Raw genomic sequence first — 25,234 nt, forward strand, 5'->3', positions numbered from 1 at the left:
CAGGTTTAAGAGTTGATTCACACTGATTGGGGCACCAGAACTCTGACAATTGGGCACGTGGCATCATGCTGGCATGGGGTAGAGTCAGGGCTCATGGTGTATGGTCACCACGGCCCCACTCCGCCCCAATGCTGCCGTTTATCACCTCTTTATTGGCCTCTTTATTTTCTGATGGAATGACAGCAGGGAGGGGGCATTCTAGTATCCCTAAAAATGGAGTTGCAAAACCTTGGAGAAGCTCTGAAAAGACCCTTCCCTCTGCCCTCACCATGCATACTGTGGTGGTGATGGGACTGAAAGAAAAGCCTTTTCTGATTATGGGAGCAGGCTTGTAAGAGGAGATACAGTTTGTTAAATATCCATGACCTAAGCCTTATACAACATTTATATTTCATAATTAGCACTTTGAGTTATTCCCAGAAACAGGCAGGCAGCCAGTGGAACTGTTGCAACACTGGAATTGTGTGTTCCTTGTAGCCAGTCACAATTAACAATCTGGCTGCAGCTCTTTGTCCAACTGATGTTTCCAACCATTCTTCAAAGGGGTCATTACTTGAGTTTGATGCTACTGAATCAGTTTGAAGCTCTCTCCCTTGAAAGGACCAGGAATCATTCTGTGAGTTTGGAGCTACTGACTTAATTCAAAGCCCTCTCCCTTATCAGTAATGACAAGGAACAACAACAAAAGCAGAGGTGTTTGTCCTTAGAGAGCATGTTCAGAAGAGGGCAACCAAAATGGTGAAGGATCTGGAACCATACCTTGTAGGGGGATACTAATGGCATTGGGTGTATTTAGCCTGGAGAAGAGTAAATTAAGAGGTAATATGATAGCCCTATTTAAATATTTGAAGGGATGTCATGTTGAGGATGGTGCAAGCTTGTTTTCTGCTGCGATAGAGAATAGGACTCAGAGCAATGGATTCAAACTACAGAAAAAGAGATTCCATCTCAACATTAGGAAGAACCTCCTGATAATAAAAGTTGTTTGACAGTGGAACCCACTCCCTTGGAGTGTGGAGGAGTCTTCTTCTTTGTAGGTTTTTAAACAGGCTGGATGGCCATATGTCAGGTGGTGCTTTGATTGTGACAGATGGCCATCCAAAGAAAACTTCCAAAGAAGGAGAGTCCACCACTCTCCAAGGCAGCATTTTCCACTGTCAAACAGTTCTTACTGTGAGGACATTTCAATCTAGTTTGTAGTTTGGATCTATTTGACAGATTCAGATGATGGTAGTTTGAATCTATTCAACAGTGGAATACGCTGCCTTGAAGTGTGGTGGAGTCTCCTTATTTGGAGGTTTTTAAACAGAGGCCAGGTGGCCATCTATCGGGGATGCTTTGATTGTGTTTCCTGCATGGCAGGGGGGTTGGACTGGATGGCTTTTGATGTCTCTTCCAACTCTATGTTTCTATGATTCTATGATTCTATCCAACAGCTGCAGCAGGGGAGCAGGTTGGTGACTGAGTTTACAGTGGAGTTTAGATGTTTGGCTGCATATCCGATTAGTCAGAGACCATCAAGAACACTGAGGCTACCCTGAAACTCAGTAATTTCCCATCAGACAATGAACACTAATCAAGCAGACACTAATCCTCTTTTGCATACCCTCCCACCCTGTGGCCTGCCATTAGCAATGGAACAGCACACACGCAAATCATTCCTGCCTTCCCAGGTCCACACAGTATACACATACCCAACTCCTTTCCAGGCAAGCATTCTCTGAAGATGCCAGCCACAGATGCTGGCGAAACATCAAGAAGAAACTCTTCTAGAACATGGCCACATAGCCCGAAAAACCCACAAAAAACTATGGATGTTGGCCATGAAAGCCTTCGACTTCACAGTGTTTTCAAAGTTCCATATTTGCAGCTTTGATATTTGCAGATTTGATTATTCAAGGATTTTATTAATATCTAGGAATATCTAGGTCTTCCAGTGCAACTCTATGGTCAACTTTAACTAAACGTTGCACAGCAGTCCCAGAGCAGGCTCACGAAGCTGCAGAGGGAGAAACAGACTCTATGGACTGAGACTGATCTGTGCCACCAGGGGCTGGATTATCCCAGTTCCATTTTGTTCTGCTTCTAAGGACCTGAGTGCTGTTTCGGCACAGCTTCCAGCTGCTTTGGAATTCTAAATGCCACTCCTCCAAAGTGGCTGGAAGCTGCTTTCCTTTGACCATGTGTTTCACCTCAATGATTTTCCATCATCATTAGCTGGCTGTTTTTATTATCATTTTCATATTACACTTGTCCCTCCATATTCACTAGGGTTAGGGGCAGAAACGCAAATAACAAAAACACCATGTTTTTACCTGAGAGGACAGCTCTCTAGGAATCTCTAGGTCCTCCAGTGCAACTCTATGGTCAACATCCAACAGACACTGACCATAGAGCTGCACTGGAGGAGCTACAAATGCCTAGTAGAGTATTCTCTCTAGTTTGGGAATCACTAGTCTAGATCAAGGGAAGTAATAGTGCCAGCCTATTCTGCCTTGGTCAGGTCTCACCTAGAATACTGTGTCCAGTTCTGGGCACCACAACTCAAAAAGGGTGTTGACAAACTGGAGCGAGTCCAGAGACTAGGAGCTGGAACAATCGATGCAAGCTACAGAAAAAGAGATTCCACCTCAACATTAGGAAGAACTTCCTGACAGTAATAGCTGTTCAACAGTGAAACAAACCCCTTTGGAGATCTCCTTCTTTGGAGGTTTTTAAACAGAGGCTGGATGGCCATCTGTGGTGGATGCATTGATTCCTGTGTGGCAGAATGGGGTTGGCCTGAATGACCCTTGAGAGCATTTCCAACATGATTCAGTGTTACTCGGTTATTTCATTTGTACATTATATATATAATTTCATTTAATATATATTGGGGTTTATTCATTTAACACTGGCAATCTAATTTTCAATCAAACCAAGATAATATGCATTTAAAGAATACATTCAAAAAGAAAAAAGATAAATTTAAAAAACAGAGAGAGGAAGAATAAAAAATACATATAAAAACACATAAAAAAAATAACAGGGCTTTAACTCCCACAATTGAAACTATAATTAGAAATAAATGTATTACTCTAGCATTACAAATCGATTACGCTGTGCTTATTGCTCAAAAAGTGCATAAACTATTTCCAGTCTTCTAAAAAATCTTCAGTTGGCTTTTTTTCTTTTCAAAACAGTATTCCTAAAACAAGCAAACAAGCAAACAAACAATAGAACACCTTTCTTCTTAGATGATATATCCACATTTTATCAGGTATTATTTTTGAAGAGGCATTCCTTCAATGTGTAAAATGTGAGTAATGTTTCTTTCAGGATAACATTAAAGGGAGTGTTTATTACTTATTACATGTATTTATTACATTTATTACTTGAAATGCATTATTTTTTTTAAAAAAATAAAGTTCTGCTGAACAGGGTCCATTAAAATATTTTCCAAAAAATTAATGTAACTGACATATCACAATGAACATTAACTTAATTCCTCTGTTTGGCCAATTTGAAGCTATTTTCTGTAAATCCTTAGGAGGTTCATATCATCCTTGGTCAGTTTTCTTTGGCAGCAGTATTTCTTGAATTGGTCTGTTAAAATGAAACTTAATACCAAAGACAGGAAACCTCTGTAATACTTTAGAAACAGATGTTTATCTTCTATATTTTTGGATGGAGTTTTATCTCATGTTGTACGCAATTAACTCTCATGAACATAAAGCCAATGTATATGCTCACAGTGTTGATTCACAATGGCACTCCCTTGGGATATTTTTATAATCAATAGCAATTCCTGTCCTAGAATCTTTCTGTTTATTCTTAGCACATTTGGATGTCCTGCAAAACAAACAGTGATGGAAGATGTTGCTGCAAACTTAACTTGAAGTCAAATTATGCCTCTAGTGATTCTTGTTGTATTTGGAGGGGAAATTGATGAGCTATGAAGTTTTTTAGAATTTCTATGCAAGGAATCTAGAGATTCAAATTTCCACTCAACCATGGAAAACCACAGGATGATGTTGGGCAACTCACACACTCTCAGCTTTAGGGGAAGGCAAAGGCAAAATTTCTCTGAACAAATCTAACCAAGAAAATGATGTTAGGGTTGCCACATGATAAAAACAACAGTAACAACTATATTTGTGCTGGATAGAGGCCAGTTTGTTTTCTTCTCTTGTTTACACCATCTAGCAAATTATTGCCAATATAAAAATATTAGCTGATAGGTCTGGCTGAATATGTTTTCTTGTCTTTTACTTCAGCAACATAAATCATCGAGTTGGAAAGGGCCCCATAGTCCACCAACTTCAGGCCCCTAGTCAAAGAAGGAAATTCAGCTAGAGAATCTCTAGCAGGTAGCTGACTAGCGTCTTCTAAAAGATGCCCATAGAAAGTGACCTCCACTTTTCAAGGTAATTGATTCCATTGTTAGATCACTTTTACTATCAAGAGGTTCCTTCTAATGTTCAGTTGACATCTACCCTCTTGTAACTTAAAAATGTTAGAGCTGGTCATACACTCTGGGACAGATGTGAAGAAAACTCCACCCCCTCTCTGTGACAGTGCTTGAGATATTTAAAGAGTGCCATAATGTCACCCCTCGGTCTTCAACAGGCTGAGCATGCCCAACTTCCTCAACTTTCCACTGTATGTTTTGTTCTCCATCCCTCTTTATCATTTACCCTTCTCTGAACCCACTGTCTGTTTCTGACTACAGCAACCCTTAAGCAAATCTATCGTGGTTTTTTCTGGGGCTGAAAATGTGTGACTCACCCCAAGTCACTCAGTGGGTGCCCATGACCTTGTCTCCAGTGTTATAGTCCAATGCTCAAACCATTACACCATGCTGACACTCCCAATTTGTCTACGTTGGCCCGGTACAAACTGCCCCAAACAGGTGGGCTGAAGGCGGCCTGTTTGCCTGCAAAGGGATGCCACAGCAGCCAAATTGCCCAGCGTCCCTTTGCCCCAAAATGAACCTAGAAAAACTGGGTTCTTTTTAGGATGGCTCACACATGTCATGAGTGCACCATTGGTGCACTCATGATGTAAGTGACATGCAGCGACATCGCATATCGCTTACGTCAAGATGGCGTCCCCCATGTGGATGGAAGGTCACACTCCTGAACTCTAGTATCAGTGGTGGCACGCCACTTTTGGCCCATCTGTCCTGGGCCGTTCTTTCTAAAATAAGGTGCTCATAACTGAATGCAGTACTCTAGATGAGGACTGACTAGTGTGTAATAGTGTCGGGATACTTTTTTCCTTATCTTGAAAAGTATGGTTCTATTAATGCAGGATAGAATATCATTTGCCTTTGCTGCAACATCACACTGCTAGGTCATGTTCAACTTATGATCAACAATAATTCAAAGATCCTTTCCACATGTAATGCTTCTAAGCCAAGTATCCTCCATCCTATCAATGTGCATTGGATTTTATTGCCTAAATCAGGGGTAGGCAACCCTTTTGAGCCGGGGGCCAGGTTGCTGTCCCTCAGACAACTGGGGGGCCGAAGCCCAAAAATAAATAAATAAATATTTTTTTAAAAAATAAATAAATAAATAAATAAACCGGGACAAATGTAGGACAAAATTTTCAAAATGGAGGGCACTTTTTTAAATAAAAAATGGAGGACACGCGAAAAAATTTGCTGATTTTTTAAAAAATGTTAAGATAAATGCATGTTTCTGAGGCTTCTATAGACAATTGCCCCACCATGCCCCTCACGTGAGACGCCAAAGGCCCCGGTGGCAATTGGCGGCAGGACCAGGCTGGGGCCGGTCCCAAGGCCTCACCGGGCCGCATCCGGCCCGTGGGCCGCAGGTTGCCTACCCCTGGCCTAAATAAAGAATTTTGTATTTGTTCTGTTGAATTTCATTCTAATAGTTTCCATGCAATTTTCTACCTGATAAAGGTCCTTTTGAATTTTGTTCCAGTGTTCCAATGTATTAATTACTCCTTCCAGCTTTGCATCATCTGCAAAATTAATAAGGATTCCCTCTACCCCATCATCTAGCCACTAATAACAATTCTTAAGAGTAATGGCCCCAAGACAGAACCCTGTTACACTTCATTCAAGTCCTCCCTCCACTTTGAATTCTTAACATTGATGATGACTCTTTGACTATGATTTTCCTAACCATTATTGATCCATCTGACAGTGTTCCTATCTATTGCACATTTAATCAGTTTGCAAATCAAAATATCATGGGGAACGTCATCAAATACTTTGCTAATATCCAGATAAATGGAAACTACAGCATTCCCAAAATCTACTAAAATATTGAACTAAAATAGTAATGAAAAAAAGACATTAGTTTGGCAGGATTTGTTCCTCATTAAGATACTTGCAAACAGGCTCCTTTATTTTTCCTGGATCAGGTTGGGATCAGATAATGGGATCAGTTGATTGGTCTACAGTTCTCTGGATCTTCAATCTCTCTTTCTTGTGTGTATGAGTGAAAAGAGGGACAACGTTTGCCCTTCTCCAGTCTTCTGATACCTCACCAGTTCTCCAAGATTTTGCAGAAATGGTGGCAGGTGGTTCAGAGTGTACACAGCATATTCCTCCCATACTCTGGGATGCAATAGCAATAGCAATCTCAAGTACATTTCTATATCACTTATCAGTGCACTTAAGCACTCTCTAAGAGGTTTACAATGTGTAAAATAATTGGCCCCAGCAAGCTGGGTACTCATTTTAGCAATCTCGGAAGGATGCAAGCCTGAGTCAACCCTGAGCCACTTATGGTTTGTGAGTGGCTGCAGGGCACCACTCTGGATTGCAGCTCATGTTTGAATTTCAATTCATTTAGGTTACTTAAGTGATTCCTGACTGTCTTCTTGTCAATTTTGATGTGTAATCCAGATTCATTCCCACGATCTCTGTGATGCAAGAGTAGGCTCCACTACACCTAAAGGTGGCAAAATACTTTTATCAAGGGCATGGCTGGCTGTATTAAACATACAACTCTCTCCTCAAAACTAGATGAAAGTGTGGAGAACTCTGGAAGAATGGCCAAGGGCTTCCATTTCTCCCCTGCCCCCCTCTTTCATCTACCACTTCAGGTAAGTGCCTCACCTGTCTTAATGGAAAGGGTAGTCTTTTTTGGATGAAACAAAAATGTAAACCCACATGTCCAAATGATAACCTTGGTTAAGATACAAAATTGTGCCTGTGGCCTGTCACCCTCAAGGAGGTGAGGGCAGTTAATAGATGGAGAAGAAAATAGATATGCAAGTGAAACTCTTTATATCTTTTTATTGACTGACATAGTTGCTTTAAGATTAATAAACCAGTGCTTTTTATAAAGGCAATGATCATGGGTCATCTAAAACTCTGCTCTGCACGGCAGTAATTAACCACATGCTTTACAGTTGCTTCCTATGCCAGAAGATGGTTTCTGCTATTTCACAAGTTCACCCCACTCCAGGTTTTATTTGTCTCCCCACCCCGCAATTGTTTCTCACAAATCTCCTGAAATAGGATAGGCCTCCTGGGAGGTGCTAGGAAGTATGACTATTTCCTTTACCCTCTTATATTGGATGTCAAAAATGAAACTCCCAACTATTCCACAGAGTGGGCTTAAAATGATTTTCTTTTCCTTTCTTTCTATGTTTGCCCATGCTAACTAAAAAGCACACCCAGGTTCAATGGGTGAAAAATCATTACAGACTGTTCAATATAATTAAAATCACAGCCATTGATCAGTTATGAGCTAAACCTCTCTCTCTCTCTGTGTGTGTGTGTGTGTGTATGTGTGTGTGTGTGTGAGAGAGAGAGAGAGAGAGGAAGAAGAAGGAAAAAAGTGAGAGACCCAGAATAGCTGGCAAAACTTCTCATTGACTCTGTCTGAAATGGAAGATGTTCCCCCTGCAGGCATGGAGTGCAGCCCATTGTGCATTTCCATTAGAGATACACACTGACTCAGAGCCTGCCATTGATGTTGGCCTATTTATGAAAGGCTGTTGAAAGAGGTTTCAGAGTTAATTGAAAAGAGCTGTTTCTGAAGTAAAGTAACTTCAAATAACACAGCTCTGAAATGTGTTTTAATGGACTGGAAATCCGTGAATTTCCTACATTGTACACATGAAATAAAGTGGCACACACACACACACACTGAAAGCTGCCTTGATGTTTGGTGAGATTTTTCATTCTTTTCATTCTCTTTCTAAGTATTCCATGGACAGGTAACAGTGTAGCTGGAAAACAGTGTAGCTGATGTATAAGAGCAGCCACCACTATTCAGGCTGTTCTATTGTTTTGCTGTTTGTGTCCTTCCGCTGAACACCCTAAAGTGCAAGGATGTAAAACTAGCACACATCCTACTTTCAGCCTCTCATTTAACAAACCCACTATACTGAGAATAATATTTCAGTAAGTGCTCAGTGAAACACAAGCATAATGTTTAATGCTGAAATTTATGTTGACATTAGGAGACATTTGGGTAATTGCCTTTAAAATTATGTCTGTCTCTTAAAGGAGTTTATCACATGCGAGGACTCCTGTCATGCTCCTGTCGCCCAAACGTCACCAAACTGTGACGGGAGCCTCCTGGTGGGATCGCTTATGGTGCTACACTTCCGTTTTCATCATGGAAGCATCAGTGTAATTGTTAGAAAAAAGGGCCCTTTTTAAATAATGGATCAAATCGTTATTTAAAAAGTGCCCTTTTCCTAACAATTATGAGAATGCTTCCATGACGAAAATGAAAGCGTACCCCTTTAATAGCGCCAGGCGCGATCCCGCCAGGAGGCTCCTGTTGCAGATTGGTGACGTTTGGGCAACAGGAGCATGACGGGAACCCTCGCGTGTGATAAACTCCAAAGAGTCTAACAATACCTTGCTATGCAGCAAGAGCATTTATAATTATAGAATCATAAAGTTGGAAGAGACCACAAGGGCCATCCAGTCCAACCCCCTGATTTTAGAATCATTTTAGAATCTGAATCACACTATTGGATGTTTTAATAGAAAATAAAACACCCAAAACATTTTCTCAAACAGCTGGCACAAAATGCTTCTTATTTCATGAAAGATTATGCAGTAATAAATGTGTTATTATTCGTGTTTAAAATGCTAGAATACTCTTGTTGTATAGACACTGTATTATATATTTAAATCTACATGTATTAGATGGGTAGCTCTCTAGGTAAAGTATTTGGGGCCCTTGATGCAAACTGCCACTTGACTGCAGGCTTGAATATTGATGTATAATATAACACTGATAATATATTCTCTCATAAAGTACTTTCATCAACATTAGTAACAACAGTTTATTTATGACAACCAAATACAGGTTATAGCCATCAAATTACAAAAGTAATTAAAATCCTTTAAAACTTCCACAGTCACTTAGCTCTATAACATATAGAGCAATATGTTTACACTAAAAATACAAAAATATTCCATACAAAAACATCACAATTTTCCATACTCTATTCAAATTAATATAATGTGTTTACTGCAGATTCCCATGCAGGCCTTTATCCTCAAAGTCTAATCTAAGTTTAGCTGCTTTCACAGCAAATCTAGCAGTGTTGAACATTACAGACTTAGTTGTATTAGCTAACAAGTAAGTGATTTTCTCCAAGTCGTTTTGGTTAGCTACAAGTTTTAAACTTCTCTTCAGAAACTTATCTCTTGGGGTTGTATATATCTTACAATGTAGCATATTGTGTATGATGTCTTCAGTATCCCCACTTCCACAAATGCAAGTACACTGCTCCTTGGGAATCTTTTTATATTTCCCTTCAATGTAGTTGGTTTTCATTGTCTGGAATCGTGGGGCTATAAAAGCCCTACGAAGAAGAGGTTGAGTTATTTCTGATAAATATTTTTCCTCTCCAAAACATACTTTTAGAAAAGGGAAACTAGAAGAGTTTCATTAGTAGCAAACTGTCTGAAGTGCATTAAAAAACTTGGAGTTTCCATGGAAAATAGAACTTTAATACTGATGTTTTAATAGAAAATAAAACATCTGAAACATTTTCACAAACAGATGGTAGAATGAATGTGTTGTAATAGCCAACCCCATAATAACTTTGGTCTTCTGCGTATAGAATCATAAAATCATAGAATCATTGAGGTGAAAGAGACCATAAGGGCCATCCAGTCTAACCTCCTCCCATACAGGAATTCACAATCAAAGCAGCCCCTACAGATGGCCTCTGTTTAAAGACCTCCAAAGAAGGTGACTCCACTGCATTCTCCAAGGAAGTGTGTTCTGCTGTTGATCAGCCATTACTGTCAGGAAGTTCCTCCTAATGTTGAGCTTGAATTCCAGGTGGGGCCTGACCAAGACAGAATAGAGTGGCACTATTGCTTCCCTTGATCTAAACCCCCATCCTATATTTATTTATCATTTTTGCCCTAAGTGCAGTACCTTACACTTCTCCATATTGAAATTCCTTTTTGTTAGCTTTGGCCCAGCTTTCCAATCCATTAAGGTCATTTTGAATTTTGATCCTGTCCTCTAGTGTATTAGCTACTCCTCCCAACTGGATGTCATCTGCAAATTTGAGAAGCATGCCCTCTATTCTTTTATCCAAGTCATTGATAAAGATGTTGAAAAGCACTAGGCCCAGGGCAGAACCCACTGCTAAGCACCCTTTGGGTTCGGCCAGTCAAGCAATTACTAATCCATTTAACAGTTGCATTGTCTAACCCACATTTTGCTAGCTTCTTTGCAAGAATGTCATGGGGTACTTTGTCAAAGACCTTACTGAAATCAAGATATGATATGTCTACAGCATTCCCTTCATCTATCAAGCTGGTAATTTCATATCTATATAGATATAGATATGAAATTACCAGCTTGATAGATGAAGGGAATGCTGTATATCTATAGATATAGGTATAGATATAGATATAGATATAGATATATAGAGAGATCAAATTAGTCTGATGTCACTTGTTTCTCAGAAACCCATGTTGACTTTTTGTGATTATGGCATTTCCTTCTAAATATACACTGACTCTTTGTGTAATGATCTGCTCTAGAATCATTCGTGGTATTGATGTGCAAGTAAGCCTCCTGAACTCAATGGGTTAAAACCAGATATAATCATATTTAGAACAGACCCGTTGATTTAAGTGAGTCTGTTCAAAATATACCTAATTTTACATCCAACCCAACAGAACTTATTTCTGAGTGAACATGCATAGGATTGTGTGATGTGCTACAAAATCACAAATATCTCTGCCCTAAACTGTTAACCCACAGAGAATTGGCTTTATCTATTTTTTAAAAAATGTTTATCTTAGGTCCAAAACACAGTGCAGAAATCATCCAGTTTGAGACCGCTTTAACTCAGTACTAGGGAATTCTGGAAACTAGTTTTGAAACATTTAGCCTTCTCTGTCTGAAAGCTCTTGTGCCACAATAACCTACATTTCCAAGAATTCTCTAGCACTGGACCAGTGCAGTTAATGTGACCTCAAACTGGATTATTTTTGCAGTGTGTTTTAGACCATACATAGGTTTGCTTTATTCACATGATTACTCACTGAATGAGGGGAGGATTGTTTCAAAAGACAAGCAGGCACATAGGGGTCATTGATATTCTGCAATATGTTTCTTTGCATGTGGAAATCAATGTATGGGCTTTCACATTTATTTGTGGAACATACCAGAAGACTTTCTATTTCTTTAAGATGTTTGTAGCACTACAGATTGGAAATGATCAGTATGCATCCTCATTCAAAAAAGTCTGCAGCAGCTACAGGACCATGATGCTAATCTCCCATGCAAGCAAACTTAAGCTCAAAATTCTGCAACATAGACTCCAACCGTACATGGAGAGAGAAATCCCAGAGGTGCAAGTGGGGTTCAGGAAAAGAAGAGGCATTAGGGACCACATTGCAAACATACAAGAGTTAATGGAGTGCACCAAGAAATTCAAAAAGAAAATCAGCATGTTCTTTAATGGTTGGTGGGATACAAGCCTATAATTTTTCATAGCCAGGGGTCAAAGGAAGGTTTTTTCAGGAGTGTTCTAACAACCACTTCCTTCAAACAAGCTGGAACATGACCCACATGTTGAATTTTGAAACAATTAAAACAGATAAGTTCTTTCTATAAATGATTTGGTCTTCAACTCCCATGATCCCTTACCATTAACTAAATTAGCTGGGATTGATGGGACGTGCAAATCAAAACCAAGAGGACATCAAGTTAGAGGACCCTCCTCTAAAAATGCATTGGAATCAGAGTCATTTTCCCGAAGTAATACAAGGCTAGATTAAACTAACTAATTTTCAATTGATGGACTTTGCAAGCATATGGAATTTTAACTGGATTTTAAAATGTGATTTAGTTTATAGAATTGTTGTTTTAATATGTTGTTAGCTTTCATAAATTGTAGGTATATAGATACGGGCAGCGCAGTGGAGGACAGGGGGTCTTGGAGATGTCTCATCTGCAGGGTCGCCATGGGTCAAAACTGATGTGAGGGAGGTTACCACCAACAACAGGTAGGTGGGTAGATAGATAGAGAAGACAGAGAAGTAAGGAAAGAAGGATGGAAAATGATTCACAATATTAACTAAGATTTACCATAGTGGGATAGTTCCAGAATTACTCAAACAAGTAATTACTCTCTGATGATCTTATATAAATGAAGCACAACTAATTTAGAATTAACAGCAAAAAAATAATAATCATATTCACGATGCAGTATTTCATTTAGGTGATACTTTAAAAAAAAAACAAGTTGGCTTTTTAAGTTTGAAAAATATCCCCCTTTTGTTCAACAAACTGGAAGTATATATTTTTGAATATTTGTTAAAATTTGAATTATAATTCTAAGCCATGCCAGAAATCTGCCATTTTTTGTCAGCCTACTTCCCTTGATGGCTACTTCCAAAATGCCACCTCTCCTGACTGACACAAGAACATTTCATTGGTTTCCAGAAGTCTGTTACCTGATTCCACTTTATCATCTGTTTCTGTGTGGAGATAATAATTTTCAGAAACCGATGAGTTTTAAGGAATGTTGACTACCCATGCGTTTACATGCCAGCAATGCAAGAAAAATGAGATTACACATACATTTTATATATGATAGCTGAGACATTAGTTGCATGAATTTGTCATCATGAAAGACAGAGAATGATATGTCTGTTTCTAGCTGCCTACATGTTATCCATTGATGATTCTGAGAGAAATTCCTCATAGCCTGAAGGAACTGTCACATGATATCTTTCAGAACTTTTGCCAAATGTGTTAATGCTACTGTCTTATTGTAATCACTAAGCAATTTACCATTCCCCTCTTCTTCCCAAAGAGACAGCTGGATTTGAGTATGTTAGGTAGCAATTCCATTGAACTAAACTCTGGTCAGTGGGTTAAAGGTACTGTTTCTCTGCCCAATCTTTTCCCTTATCCTGTCTTCAAAATCATATCAAGGCAACTTTTTATCACTAGTTTAAAGTTGTTGTTTTCAGACGTTTTAAATATAACCATTTCTTCACCTTTCTAGCATATGGGTATATGGCACAAACTTTAGAAATTGCTCAGGCTAACTCTGTAAAATGCGCATTTACATTAGTCATGTCCATATCATAGTTATCAATTTAAGACATTGTAAGATTGCTTGTAGGGTTTTTTTTTCTGTTGGTGTAAGCTTTTTAGAATCAGAAGACTCAGATTCAGATAATATCACACTACACTGTTAAAGCACTATTATTCCGCTTTAACTGCTATGTCTGCCTCCTGTGGAGTTCTGGGGTTTTGTAGTTTAATGAGGCCTGGCACAAGAAATGAAGCAGGAGAATGAGTAATAAAATATTGGGAGGCCAACAAACTATTCATTGCAAATACCTTCTTCATCCAACCACGACATCACCAGATGGCCAATACAAAAACCAGATAGACTGCATAATTGGAAACAAAAGAGGGAGAAGCTCGATTCTTGCAGCCAAAGCAAGACCAGGCAATGACTATAGAACAGACCTTGGAACCAAACCCCAGCATATAACAAGGGTCCACTGTAAAAGAGAAGAAATAATGTACGACACATGGAATGAAGAACATACAAAAATGAACCCAAATCCAAGAGACCAAAGTAAAAGTAGCAAAAAGAGATATTGGGAAGAATAAATCACCAGGAAGAGATGATATTCCAGTTGAATTGCTCCAACCCACACAGACAGAATCAACTCTAGTGATGACTAAAATATGCCAGCAAATATGGATAACAGAAAAGTGGCCCACAAACTGGAAGCAATCAACATACATCCCAATCCCAAAAAAAAGGAGATAGAAAAGACTGCAGCAACTATAGGACTATAGCACTAATATTCCATGCAAGCAAATTATGCTCAAAATTCTGCAGTATAGACTCCAATCATATATGGAGAGAGAAATTCCAGCAATGCAAGCAGTGTTCAGAAAAAGAAGAGGCACTAGAGATTACATTGCAAAAATACAATGTATAATGGAGTGCACCAAGGAATTCCAGAAGATGATCAGCATGTGCCTTATAGAATTTAACAAAGCCTTTGACGGCACAGATCACAAAAACCTACGGAATGCTCTTAAAGACATGGGAGTGACACTACATTTGACAGACCTGTCGAGAAGTATGTACTTAGGACAAGAGGCTACTTTTAAATAGAGTATAGGTAAACAGAATGTTTCCCAGTTAGAAAAGGGGTCACTATCTGCTCAATCTTTATGCAGAACATGTCAAATGAAGAGCATGGTTAGTCTCAGAAGAACTGGAGATAGGAGGAATGAACATAAACAATCTAAGATATTCAGATGACACCATACTACTTGCAGAAAACATCACAAACTTGGAACAATTACTAAGGAAGGTCAAAGAAGAAAGTGCAAAGGCAGACTTACTGCTAAACATAAAGAAAACAAAAATAATGACTATGGAGGATATATATAAGTTCAACCTAGATAATGTGGAAATTGAAATAATTAAAGAGTTCCTGTACATTAGTTCAAACATAAGAACAAAGATTGCAGTCAAGAAATAAGAAGACAACTAAGAATGGGAAGGGCAGCTATGAAAAAAACTAGTTGTTGTTGTTCTGTACCTCTGAAATTCAAGTAGTTTCCAACCTATGGCAAACCTAAGACAAACCTATCATGGGGTTTTCTTGGCAAGTTTCTTCAAAGGGGGTTTGCCATTGCCATCCTCTGAGGCAGAGAGAATGGGACTTACCCAATACAACCCAGTGAGTTTCCATGGCTGAGTCGGGATTTGAACCCTGGTCCCCAGAGACCTAGTCCAATGCTCAAACAACTACATCATAGTGGCTCTTAAAGAAGCTAAAGAAAAAGATGTACAGTAAAAGGTAAAAAGAAAATGTAAAGAAAGAACTAGACAAGATCCTAAAGTGTAAAGATATACAACAGAGCACTAAAGTCAGGATTGTCCAAGCCATTACATTCCCCATGGATATGAGAGCAGGACAGTGAAGAAAGCAGACAGAAAGAAGATCAACTCATTTGAGACATTGTGCTGGAGAACCGTGGGTACCGTGGACTGCCAAAAAGAAACAACAACAACAACAAATGGGTCCTAGAGCAAATCAGGGAGTTTTAAAGCGACTTATCCTCGATGTGATACCGTCACATTTAATTTTAAAACCGGATGTTATTGCATGCAGCCATGGCAGGGATAGTGCAACCCATATGCAGCTCAGATCATAGCTGTGGTTATCCAGCAGTTTTCAAAAATGGGAGCTTCCCAGTAAGTCATTTTAAATACAATGCGATAATCTCCCAAGGCTCAAAATTCCATGGAAGGCAAGATGATCAAATTGAAGCTGTTGTACTTTGGCGTCATCATGAGAAGGCATGGCTCACTAAAAAAGACAATAATGCTAGGGAAAGGTGGAGGCAGCAGAAAGAGAGGAAGACCACATGCCAGATGCAAATATTCAATTAAGGAGGTCACAGGCCTGAATTTACAATACCTAAACAGAGCAGTGGTTGACACAGTTTCTTTGAGATGCCTCATATACAACAACCCTCTGGCTGAGAATTCTAAATGTCTCTCTAAACAGCCAACCCCAGGATTCCACTATCACAGTTATTTGACAGTGTAGTGTGACTGTACATGCAGAGTCTGATAGTCTCACACCAACAGAACTTGGCTCTGATCTGTTTATGTCTCTCTGCTACCATCTAGTACTGTGATTCCTAGTACAACTATTTTGTATTTCCCATCACAGAAATTTAATCTGTATCTTATTGTCACAAATTGATATTTTGTAATTTCACCCAAATTGCCACAGGACACCCATTCTTTAAAGTATTTTCTCATCCCCCTCCCCCCATTATATCTTGCTTTTTAAAAAAATAAAAATTATCAAACCATTTTATTTTACCTTGGTTTTGTATGATTCCCAATTCCTCTTAAAACAAAGGCCCTCATGTTTCTTTGGCCGGAAGTCACCTTTTTTAACATTGCAAACCCAAATAATTATTTCCTGGAGGTTTACAGTAGAAACCTCAAGACTGTCTGTTCATTTAACATCCCTTGACTTTATATTTTGTGCCAGTTTTAAGGCTCAGCAAGAATTGACAATGCAGCCCTTTTAAAGCATCAGCTGCGTTCCCTTTGACAGCAAGATTTCAAATCAAGGATTTAATAAGCTCTTACAGTTAGCAGGAAATAATGTTCCTTCCATACCACCACTCAACAGAACATCAAACAGACCTCAGTGCTGCAGCTGAGATTACAGAGAAACCAGAATCACAGCTAATTTACATTCATGGTCTGACCAAGTTTGCGTATTGGGTGCCAAAGGGTGAGGAAACATTATTGCTCTTCTTTAAGTAAAGTAGAGAGGAAAAGATGGGGGAGGAGGGATTTGAAAATGCTGGTTTCTTTGAAAAATTCATGTGAAGAAATACACATGTGTATACACACAAACACTTACTTTCTGATTTCCCAAATATATTAGAAAATGTAATTAAAACATCCAATATCTTGGGAAATTCTGGATGATCGTAAGTATCATCTAGATAAGAGGAACATTACTAACCACACACTGTGTTTCAGACCATATGTGAATATTTCTAGTTTTCACATAATACAGAATAGGAGTTGTTTAATCGAATTGTGATTTGCTTCAATGACTGAACTTTCATCAGGCAATAAATAATTTGGTTTTTACTATAACCTAATTTTCATGCCATAATTTCAAATTGGTTTATGGCTCCTGGTTTACTTTAATTCTGGCTTTGTTATGTCTAAGTCTGGAGTCTTTCCCCACTGACCCCAAGAGGTGCAAGTCAATAATAGCTGAAAAACAAAACTTAGAAGTAACATATTAAGAATTATGTGCCATGTTGACTTGCTATGGGAAGGGAAATGATTTCACATTTTGCTTTTAACTTAACTGGATGCATACTGTTTTTGGAGGAACATAATTAATGGGAAGGGTAGCCATGAAGATCCTAAATTGTAAAATATACAACTGAGCACTGAAGTTAGAATTGTTCGAGCCATTGTATTCCACATGACAATGTATGGATGTGAGAACTGAATAGTGAAGAAATCAGATAAGAGGAAAATCAGTTCTTTTGGTGCTAGAGAAGGGTGATGAGGATACTCTAGATAGCCAAAATGACAAATAAATGAGTCATAGAACAGATCAAATCTGAACTCTTCTAGGGAAGCCAAGATGACAAAACTGATACTTTGGCCACATTGCACTTGTGATGTATGCAACGCACAGCAATGTGCAGACGCTGCGCAGCATCATTGTCACCATGGCGACGCCCATATGGACAGGACACCACCATGATGCCTCTGCCCATACGGACTAGGGTTCCAGAGCGTGCGGTTGCCGTGCGTTCTAGAACCCTAGTTTTGGCACCAGCTTTTGGCCGGTGTGTCTTGGGCCATTTGCAAAATCATCGTCTTTTTGCCTTTCTCTTCCTCCTCCGGGACAGAAGAGGAGGAGGACAATAGAGGAAAGCAAGGGTGCCAGGTCTCATGCCCCCTCCAGCAGGTCCAATCATCCATTTATTGGCCTCTTTTCAAGAAGCCAGCAAATGCACGTCACAAGGCACTGCAGCCCGGTGGACATGGATTATATTTTGAATCATGTTGTTTCAGTTGGACTAAAGAATGGATGGAATTAGAAGATAAAAGACTTTTAGAATTAGAGGGAGAAGGGATAAAATTTGGTTTACATGCTTACCTTATTTATAATAAAGAAAAAACAAATCAGGCTTTTAATAGTCACTGTGTAGCAAAAAAAAAACCTCTTTTAAAAATCTAAAAAAAATCATAAGAATAGGATAGTGAATAAAATTCCTTTGTGGTTGTCACCCCAGGAAGCCTTCTATAGAAAAGAAATGGATAAATGGTCTACATATAAAGACCTAATAGAAAAACAAGAAAGGGAGATTAAAATAGTGAAACAGGAAATTTTAGAGAGCAAAGGATTTAATCTTGGGTGATTTCAATATAGACAGATTTATGAGAAGGCAAAAATAAATATTAAAAATCAGGGAATAGCTGAAAACCAAACAGAATTAGAAAAAATCTTGTATGGGAAAAATTAAAAATGATAGGGAGGATATATTTAAAAAAATATTGGAATTTCAAATGGAACAGGAAGTGGTGAAGGATGTAATGGTAAAATGGGCTATCTATATCGGACATCCTATACAAATGGGAAAGGATGTAGAATAAGGGGCTGAAATATATGGTATCACAGAGACTAAAAGAAAACTGGTACTAAATGTACTGTAGATGGTACATGCCCTCAGATAAGATAGCTAGGATATATAAAAATAATAAAACCATTGTTGGAAATGTAAATGAAACATCTGGAACCTTTTACCACTGTTAGTGGAAGTGGAAGTCCGCCCTAAAATATTGGGAAATGATCAATAAAAAAATTAATGGAATTGGAAATTGGAAATTCTAACAAAAATTGGAAATGAAACCTGAAATTTATTTATTAGGAATAATGGATGAGGAAATAGAAAAAAAAATGGAAATTTTTTATTTGACTTGATTACTATACCTAGAATTATCTTTGCTCAAAACTGGAAAAAGAAAATAGCACATACAAAAGAAGAGTGGATATGAAAGTTATATGATACTATGGAAGTGGACAAAATAACTCAACTTATTAAAAGATAACACACTGAAAAACCTTTAAAGATTGGTCATTGGTAATTGGATTTCTAAAAAAACAATGGGGAGAACTAGCAACTATAAATCTGATTGAATAGAATAGATCAGATCAGAAAATTAATTAGATTATCTAACATTATTGTAGAAAAGATGGGAAGAGAAACAGAAAGGAAGTTTAAGGTTATAGTAAGAAATATAGGTTAGAAAGGAACATATAAATGGATTCAAGAGAATATAGAATTTTTTCCCTTTTTTCTTTAATAAAAGAATTTATAGGATTGAAGTGTAGTAGCAAAGAGGTTGTATAGAAATTTATCAGGAGGACACAGATTAGTATAATAATAAAACAAATTGAAAGTGAGGAAGTCAAGATGAAAGTTGTGTATTTGCTTATGTATATTTTAGTATATTTTTGTAAGAAAATGTATGTAATATGAAGTGAGAGGGAATTTGAATGAGGCAAAGTTGAATGGAAGAGTAGGCGGTTGAGTGTAAGAGTAGGTTGGAAAGATGAGAAGAAGAGGTAAGAAGTGGAGGTGAGATGGTAAATATTACAAGGAATTTGAAAGGATGATGTAGAAAAAGAGGGAGAGAGAAGGGATAAAGGAAGAAAAGGAAGGAGGAATGGGAAGAGAGAAAGAAGAGGAAGAAAGAGGGGGAAAGGAGAAGAGAGGAGAGTTTAATGAGAAAGATGAAAGTTTTAGAAGTAAAGTAGTTAAGTAATTGTGTATGTATGTATGTTATATTTTATTTGTAACTTGCTTGTTTTTGACTGTATTTCACTCAAATAATAAAATCTTTATTAAAAAAATAAATAAAAAGTCTCATAATTCCTTTGGTGTGTGGCCAGAGATATTTGGTCTTCGATTTACATAAATTCCAAGAGTGCCCACAATTTTGCATAAACAGTAGCCCTCACACAATTAACAATTATAAGAAAGAAGGAGAAAGTAAAGCAGTTCTTAATAATCTATTTACCATAAACATAAATACCAGCAATAAAACACACAATTTATCTCCACGCTGTGCTTCATAAATGCATGGAGGATTGGAGAGAGAAGCTGTACAATATATAGTCAATATATAATATATTATCAATATATAATCAGTCTAGGAATGTTCAGGATTTCAGAAACAAAGGTTGCATAATCAGAAATAATCCAATTTGATACCACTTTAAATGCCATGTGTCATTGTTATGGAATTCTGGGAATTGTAGTTTTGTGAGGCATTTAGCCTTCTCTGTCAGAGAGCTCTGATGTCACAACAAACTACAATTCCCAGAATTCCATGGCATTGAGCCATGGCAGTTAAAGTGGTGTCAAACTGGATTATTTCTGCAGTGTGGATACAGCCAAAATGAGAGATGAACCATTTTACCAGAATGTACTGCACAGCTAACTTGAAAGAAGGATGCTCTGCCATCCTGCTAAAGCAAACATAAGAGAAGCATCTACTGTTTTTCTTCTTGCATAAAGGACAGCAATGACTCTTCTTTCAACTGTCTCAGATGACTTTCACGTGAACAGTAGCCTCACTGGGGGTGTGAGAAGTGGTGACCGAACCGGGTGACACCCCAGAAGGGGGGAGACACTTAGTTGGTCTCCCATCCCCGTGGGGCCTTGGGTGTCCCATCTGGGCTACCGTGAGGCCTTGCACCCCCTGTCCGGACCACCATGAGGCCTTGTTTGCCCTGTCCGGGCTGGCACGAGGCCTTGCACAAGCAATTCACACACACACACTGGAAGTCCCCCCCCCGAAGCCCCCCCCCCCCCCCACACACACACCAGGTGTCACTAAGTCAGGTGATGACACTGCACATGAATGGTTTTCTGTAAATCAAAATAAGATGATTGATGGTTAAGAGGATGCTGTGGTGCCAAAGGTATTCGGGTGGAGAAAGGTACTAAAGTACCTTTCAGAGAAAAGTGGTAAAAACTACAGGCCAAGTCCATTTGTCTGTCTGGCATATGCTTGGCACAGAATCAAGAGGAATAATGCAGAGATGCCTTCTAGCCACTTTCTTATATCAAGGTCTTGGAGCTAAGTTCTGATTGGAATCATTCTGTCCTGGCTCAGAGAAGCCTTAACAATATTTATCTTATATATGTGCTTATTCAGTTTTAATTACTGGGGTGGATCTGAAATCCTCTATTCAGGTTCAAAATACTGAGATCTGATTTAAAATAAATAAATAAACTCGGGCGCGTTACAGACCGCCCAAAACGGGCAGTCTGCCGGTGCCATCATTTGCGGCAGCGAGGAGCCCCAGCAGCCAAACCATGAGGCTCCTCAGTGCCGCAAAAAAGAAGCCCCAAAATGGCACTTCTTCTTGTTGGAAGAGACCGCAAGGGCCATCCAGTCCAACCTCTGCCATGCAGGAACTCTCAGTCAAAGCATCCCCTTTGACAGATGGCCATCCAGCCTCTGTTTGAAGACCTCTAAGGAAAGAGATTTCACTACACTCCAAGTAAGTTTGTTCCACTGTCAAACAGCCCTTACTGTCAGGAAGTTCCTCCTAATTAGGGTTGCCATAATTGTCCACTAAAACCCGGGACAAAATGTAGGACAAAATCTAGACCAAACTGTAGGACAAAACAATTGCAGGACAAAACTCAGCCCAAAATGTAGGACATTTAAGAAAAATCGAGGGCCTTAAATGTCCTACATTTTGGGCTGAGTTTTGTCCTGCAGTTATCCTACAGTTTGGTCTAGATTTTGTCCTACATTTTGTCCCAGGTTTTGGTGGACAATTATGGCAACCCTACTCCTAATGTTGAGGTGGAATCTCTATGAAGATTGCTACAGATGTACAGACAGTCTAAACACATGTAGTGTAATGTATGAGCACCTTTTCCATCACGTATAATAGCAATTCCTTTGACTGTGGCACTGTTGATAATATGAGACAGATCAATGTCATCCAAGTACTGTATTTGGAATCATTGTTTTGTTTATTTGTTTAACCAAACAATGTGGCGATTGCTTTTGTTTTGCAAATTCTGAGATACACTTTCCCTTTTTTTTTTTCACAGACCACGGTTAATGAGATGAATCTCTTTGTGGGTTTGCCAAGCTGTGTATGGGTTTTAAAACAACAACAGTTCTGGTAATGACTTTATTATTTCCTGAAATTCAATCTATTAAAAGCATTTTAGAGAGTCCTCACACATGGTGGATATGACTATTTACTCTGTTTTCCGTAAAACTGGTGTTAATTGGCCCTGGAGGGAAGGCTTGTAGAAAACAACAGAAATGCAGAACATTTATTAACTGAACTGTATCTTGTATAAATACCAAAGGGAAACTCCTTAGAACTGGAGAAATTTGTAAAAACAAATGAAAAGGCACTAATGAAGGTGCTGTGTTGGTCTTGTTTTCACAAATTTGACTGGGATCTGTGAGCTAATAGATCCTGATTAATTACTATTGTGATTTCATCTCACCTGACCAATAATTTGTCCATTAAGTAGCTTGCTCTAGTGACCTACTGAAAACCATCAAATGCTTGCTGCTGCAAGAGTTAACCGTAGTGCTGGGCTGCAAATTGAGAGAGGTTTCTGTTGTGGAGCCAAGAGGTGCCTTCCCCCACCAATCTTTTCTAATAGGTGAATGATATATAAATGAAACTGAGGCAAGCTGCTGAGATTGTTTCATTCTTATAACAACTTTAATGTTGTACCCATTGTTATTATCAAGGCCTTTTTTCAGATTGTTTGGATGACAAAAGTAATAAAAGAGTTGCTATTTTTTCTCCCTTTTTTTGATACCAACCTCATTTCACAGCTCACTGTGAGAGAGATTATTTCTGGGCTCGCTTAACAATTAACTTGAAATGGCTGAACTATCACATTAGAGCAGCAGTGATATAATTGAACTGCCCCCTGAAAATAGCAGTTTGGAAAATTGCATGCCACATATATATATTTTCAGAAAAAAATCACTTTGACTTTCTAACATGCCTGAGCTCTTAAAAAGAAGGGGTATGCTGGTGGGAAAAGAAAAAGATAGCCCTTTTCCTATACAGCACATAAATACACAGTGACCAGAGTCTTAGGAAGCTATATTCAAATCCCTGAACTGTCCTGAACTGTGACACAAACAAGAAAGAACAGTGACCTCCAACAGTGACCTTCCTTGGAGGTCTTTAAACAGAGGCTGGATGGCCATCTGTCAGGGATGCTTTGATTTGGATTTCCTGCATGGCAGGGGGTTGGACTGGATGGCCCTAGTGGTCTCTTCCAACTCTATGATTCTATGATTCTATGAAAGAGAACCCTGTTGTAATGCCAAAAATATAGATCCCCTTGCTGCTCTGCAGATAGATGCATCACATGCAAATCCTATGGATTTCAAGCTTAGGTAAGTTTTATCTGTAAGTCACACATGATTGCTAGAATGGTGCAGTGGTTTGAGTGTTGGACTAGGACACTGGGAGACCAGGGTTAAATCCCTGCTGAGCCATGGATGACCTTGAGTAAGTTGCACTTTCTCATCCACAGAGGAAGGCAAGAGCAAACCCCCTTTGAACAAACTGTGCCAAGAAAACTCTGTGATTTATGACCTTAGGGTCACCATAAGTCAGAAATGACTTGAAGGCACACAACAAGTCACACATAGTTGGAAGGCTTTGAGATAGGCCTTAATTAGCTCAAATATTGATGCTCTTTCCTGGGTCATTCATCCTGAACAGTGTAAAGCTGATTAAAACTTTGCCTTTTATCCTGTCTCTCAAAATGAGGATGTTAAAGCCATGACTACAAGTTGGCCATTTGTCAGATCTAGCAAATAAATCCTGTAATTCCTGGCAGCCACCCAAAAACTTCTTGTATACTCTTGGATCACATCTATACAAGTATACCTCAGTTAAGGATGCAGATGTGTTTCTGGGCATTATTTCTTTAACAAAAAATCTGTTACCATAGACATAAATAACACATAAAGAGTACATGTCTAAGGGTAAACTTGTTGTCCATACAGCAAAAGAAATAACACCCCAAATCCACAAAACAATGATACTTTTATTGGACCAAACAAAAATGCACAAAATACATCATACAAGTTTTCAAAGCTCCACTGTTTTCTTCTTCATCAGTATTAGGAGAAGGAAAAAATGACAATGTTAAAGTTACAGGCCTACATTTTCTCCAGGGGTTGTTTTTGTTGTCAGTTAAGATGATCTGGAGGGATATCCCTATAGGCAGAGGCCATGTTGGCTCCAGAAGACAAAGAATAATAAAATCCAGGCAATAAAATTTAAACTCCATTAGCAACAAAGAAGTAACTGTCAGAGTCGCCCCTCAGGGCTCCCTCTGTCATGATAAAGTTAGACCTGCTTAGCTATGCTGTAGCCATCTTGGGAGCCTGGGTAAGGGAGCCTGGGTAAGGGGGGGGGAGCAGCTACAGGGAATAGTCATGGTGAACCATGGTCATACAGTGTCTGGCTTTTCATGGGAATGGAATGTGAAGGAGGAAGGGGGGAGTGAATCTGGAGGGGGTTTAAAAGTGAAACTTAGCTTGTTAATTCAGATCTGGCACATGTGCTACTATGCTGATCTTTTAAAATAAACTCTTTCTGGTTGAATCCAGGTCACTCTGTCATCAACACCCCTGCTCAGGAATGTGGCTTCCTTAATAGAGTATATCCATGTGTAATGTGGTTTTCCTCTTTTCCTATTGCCTTCTATCTTACCAAGCATTACTGACTTTTCTAGTGAGTCTTGTCTTCTCATAATATGGCCAAAGTATGACAGTTTCAGGGGTTGTCTATGGTCAATGGTAAAAAAAAATTATAAAAAATCCCAGCGTCATCTCTCATTCTCAAGGCCCACTGGTCTTCACTAGTAACACACCTTCTCAAAATAAACCAGACTCAAATTGTAATGACTGCCACACATTTCCCATGCCCAAATTCAAATATGTACAAAAGAGATGCACTTTTTTTTCTTCCCAGCATGTCAAAACCTATCAAGCAAAAGCCTTACTGTTTGACTGTCAGTCTTGCCAGTTTCCATGCTATTTGGGTGCTTTCTTCATTCAGTCATCTCCCCCCACCATTGGTATCCCAGTGAGTGATAATGAGTAGGGGTGGCAAGTTTAAGGCCTGGAACAGATG

The 25,234-nt window shown here is 38.8% G+C and overlaps 1 long non-coding RNA gene across 1 annotated transcript in view; it reads left to right on the top strand.

Annotated features, from left to right (window-relative positions):
- The window catches only part of LOC121931136, a 29,435-nt gene extending 7,200 nt beyond the window's left edge, over window positions 1-22,235 (top strand). Inside the window, exons 2-3 of the long non-coding RNA XR_006104079.1 lie at window positions 6,986-7,065; window positions 22,155-22,235. This is a non-coding gene — a long non-coding RNA (uncharacterized LOC121931136). The remainder of the gene's footprint in view (window positions 1-6,985; window positions 7,066-22,154) is intronic.
- Window positions 22,236-25,234: the final 2,999 nt, after the last annotated feature.

The sequence above is a fragment of the Sceloporus undulatus genome, chromosome 1 (assembly GCF_019175285.1).
Source record: "Sceloporus undulatus isolate JIND9_A2432 ecotype Alabama chromosome 1, SceUnd_v1.1, whole genome shotgun sequence".
NCBI lineage: Eukaryota > Metazoa > Chordata > Lepidosauria > Squamata > Phrynosomatidae > Sceloporus > Sceloporus undulatus.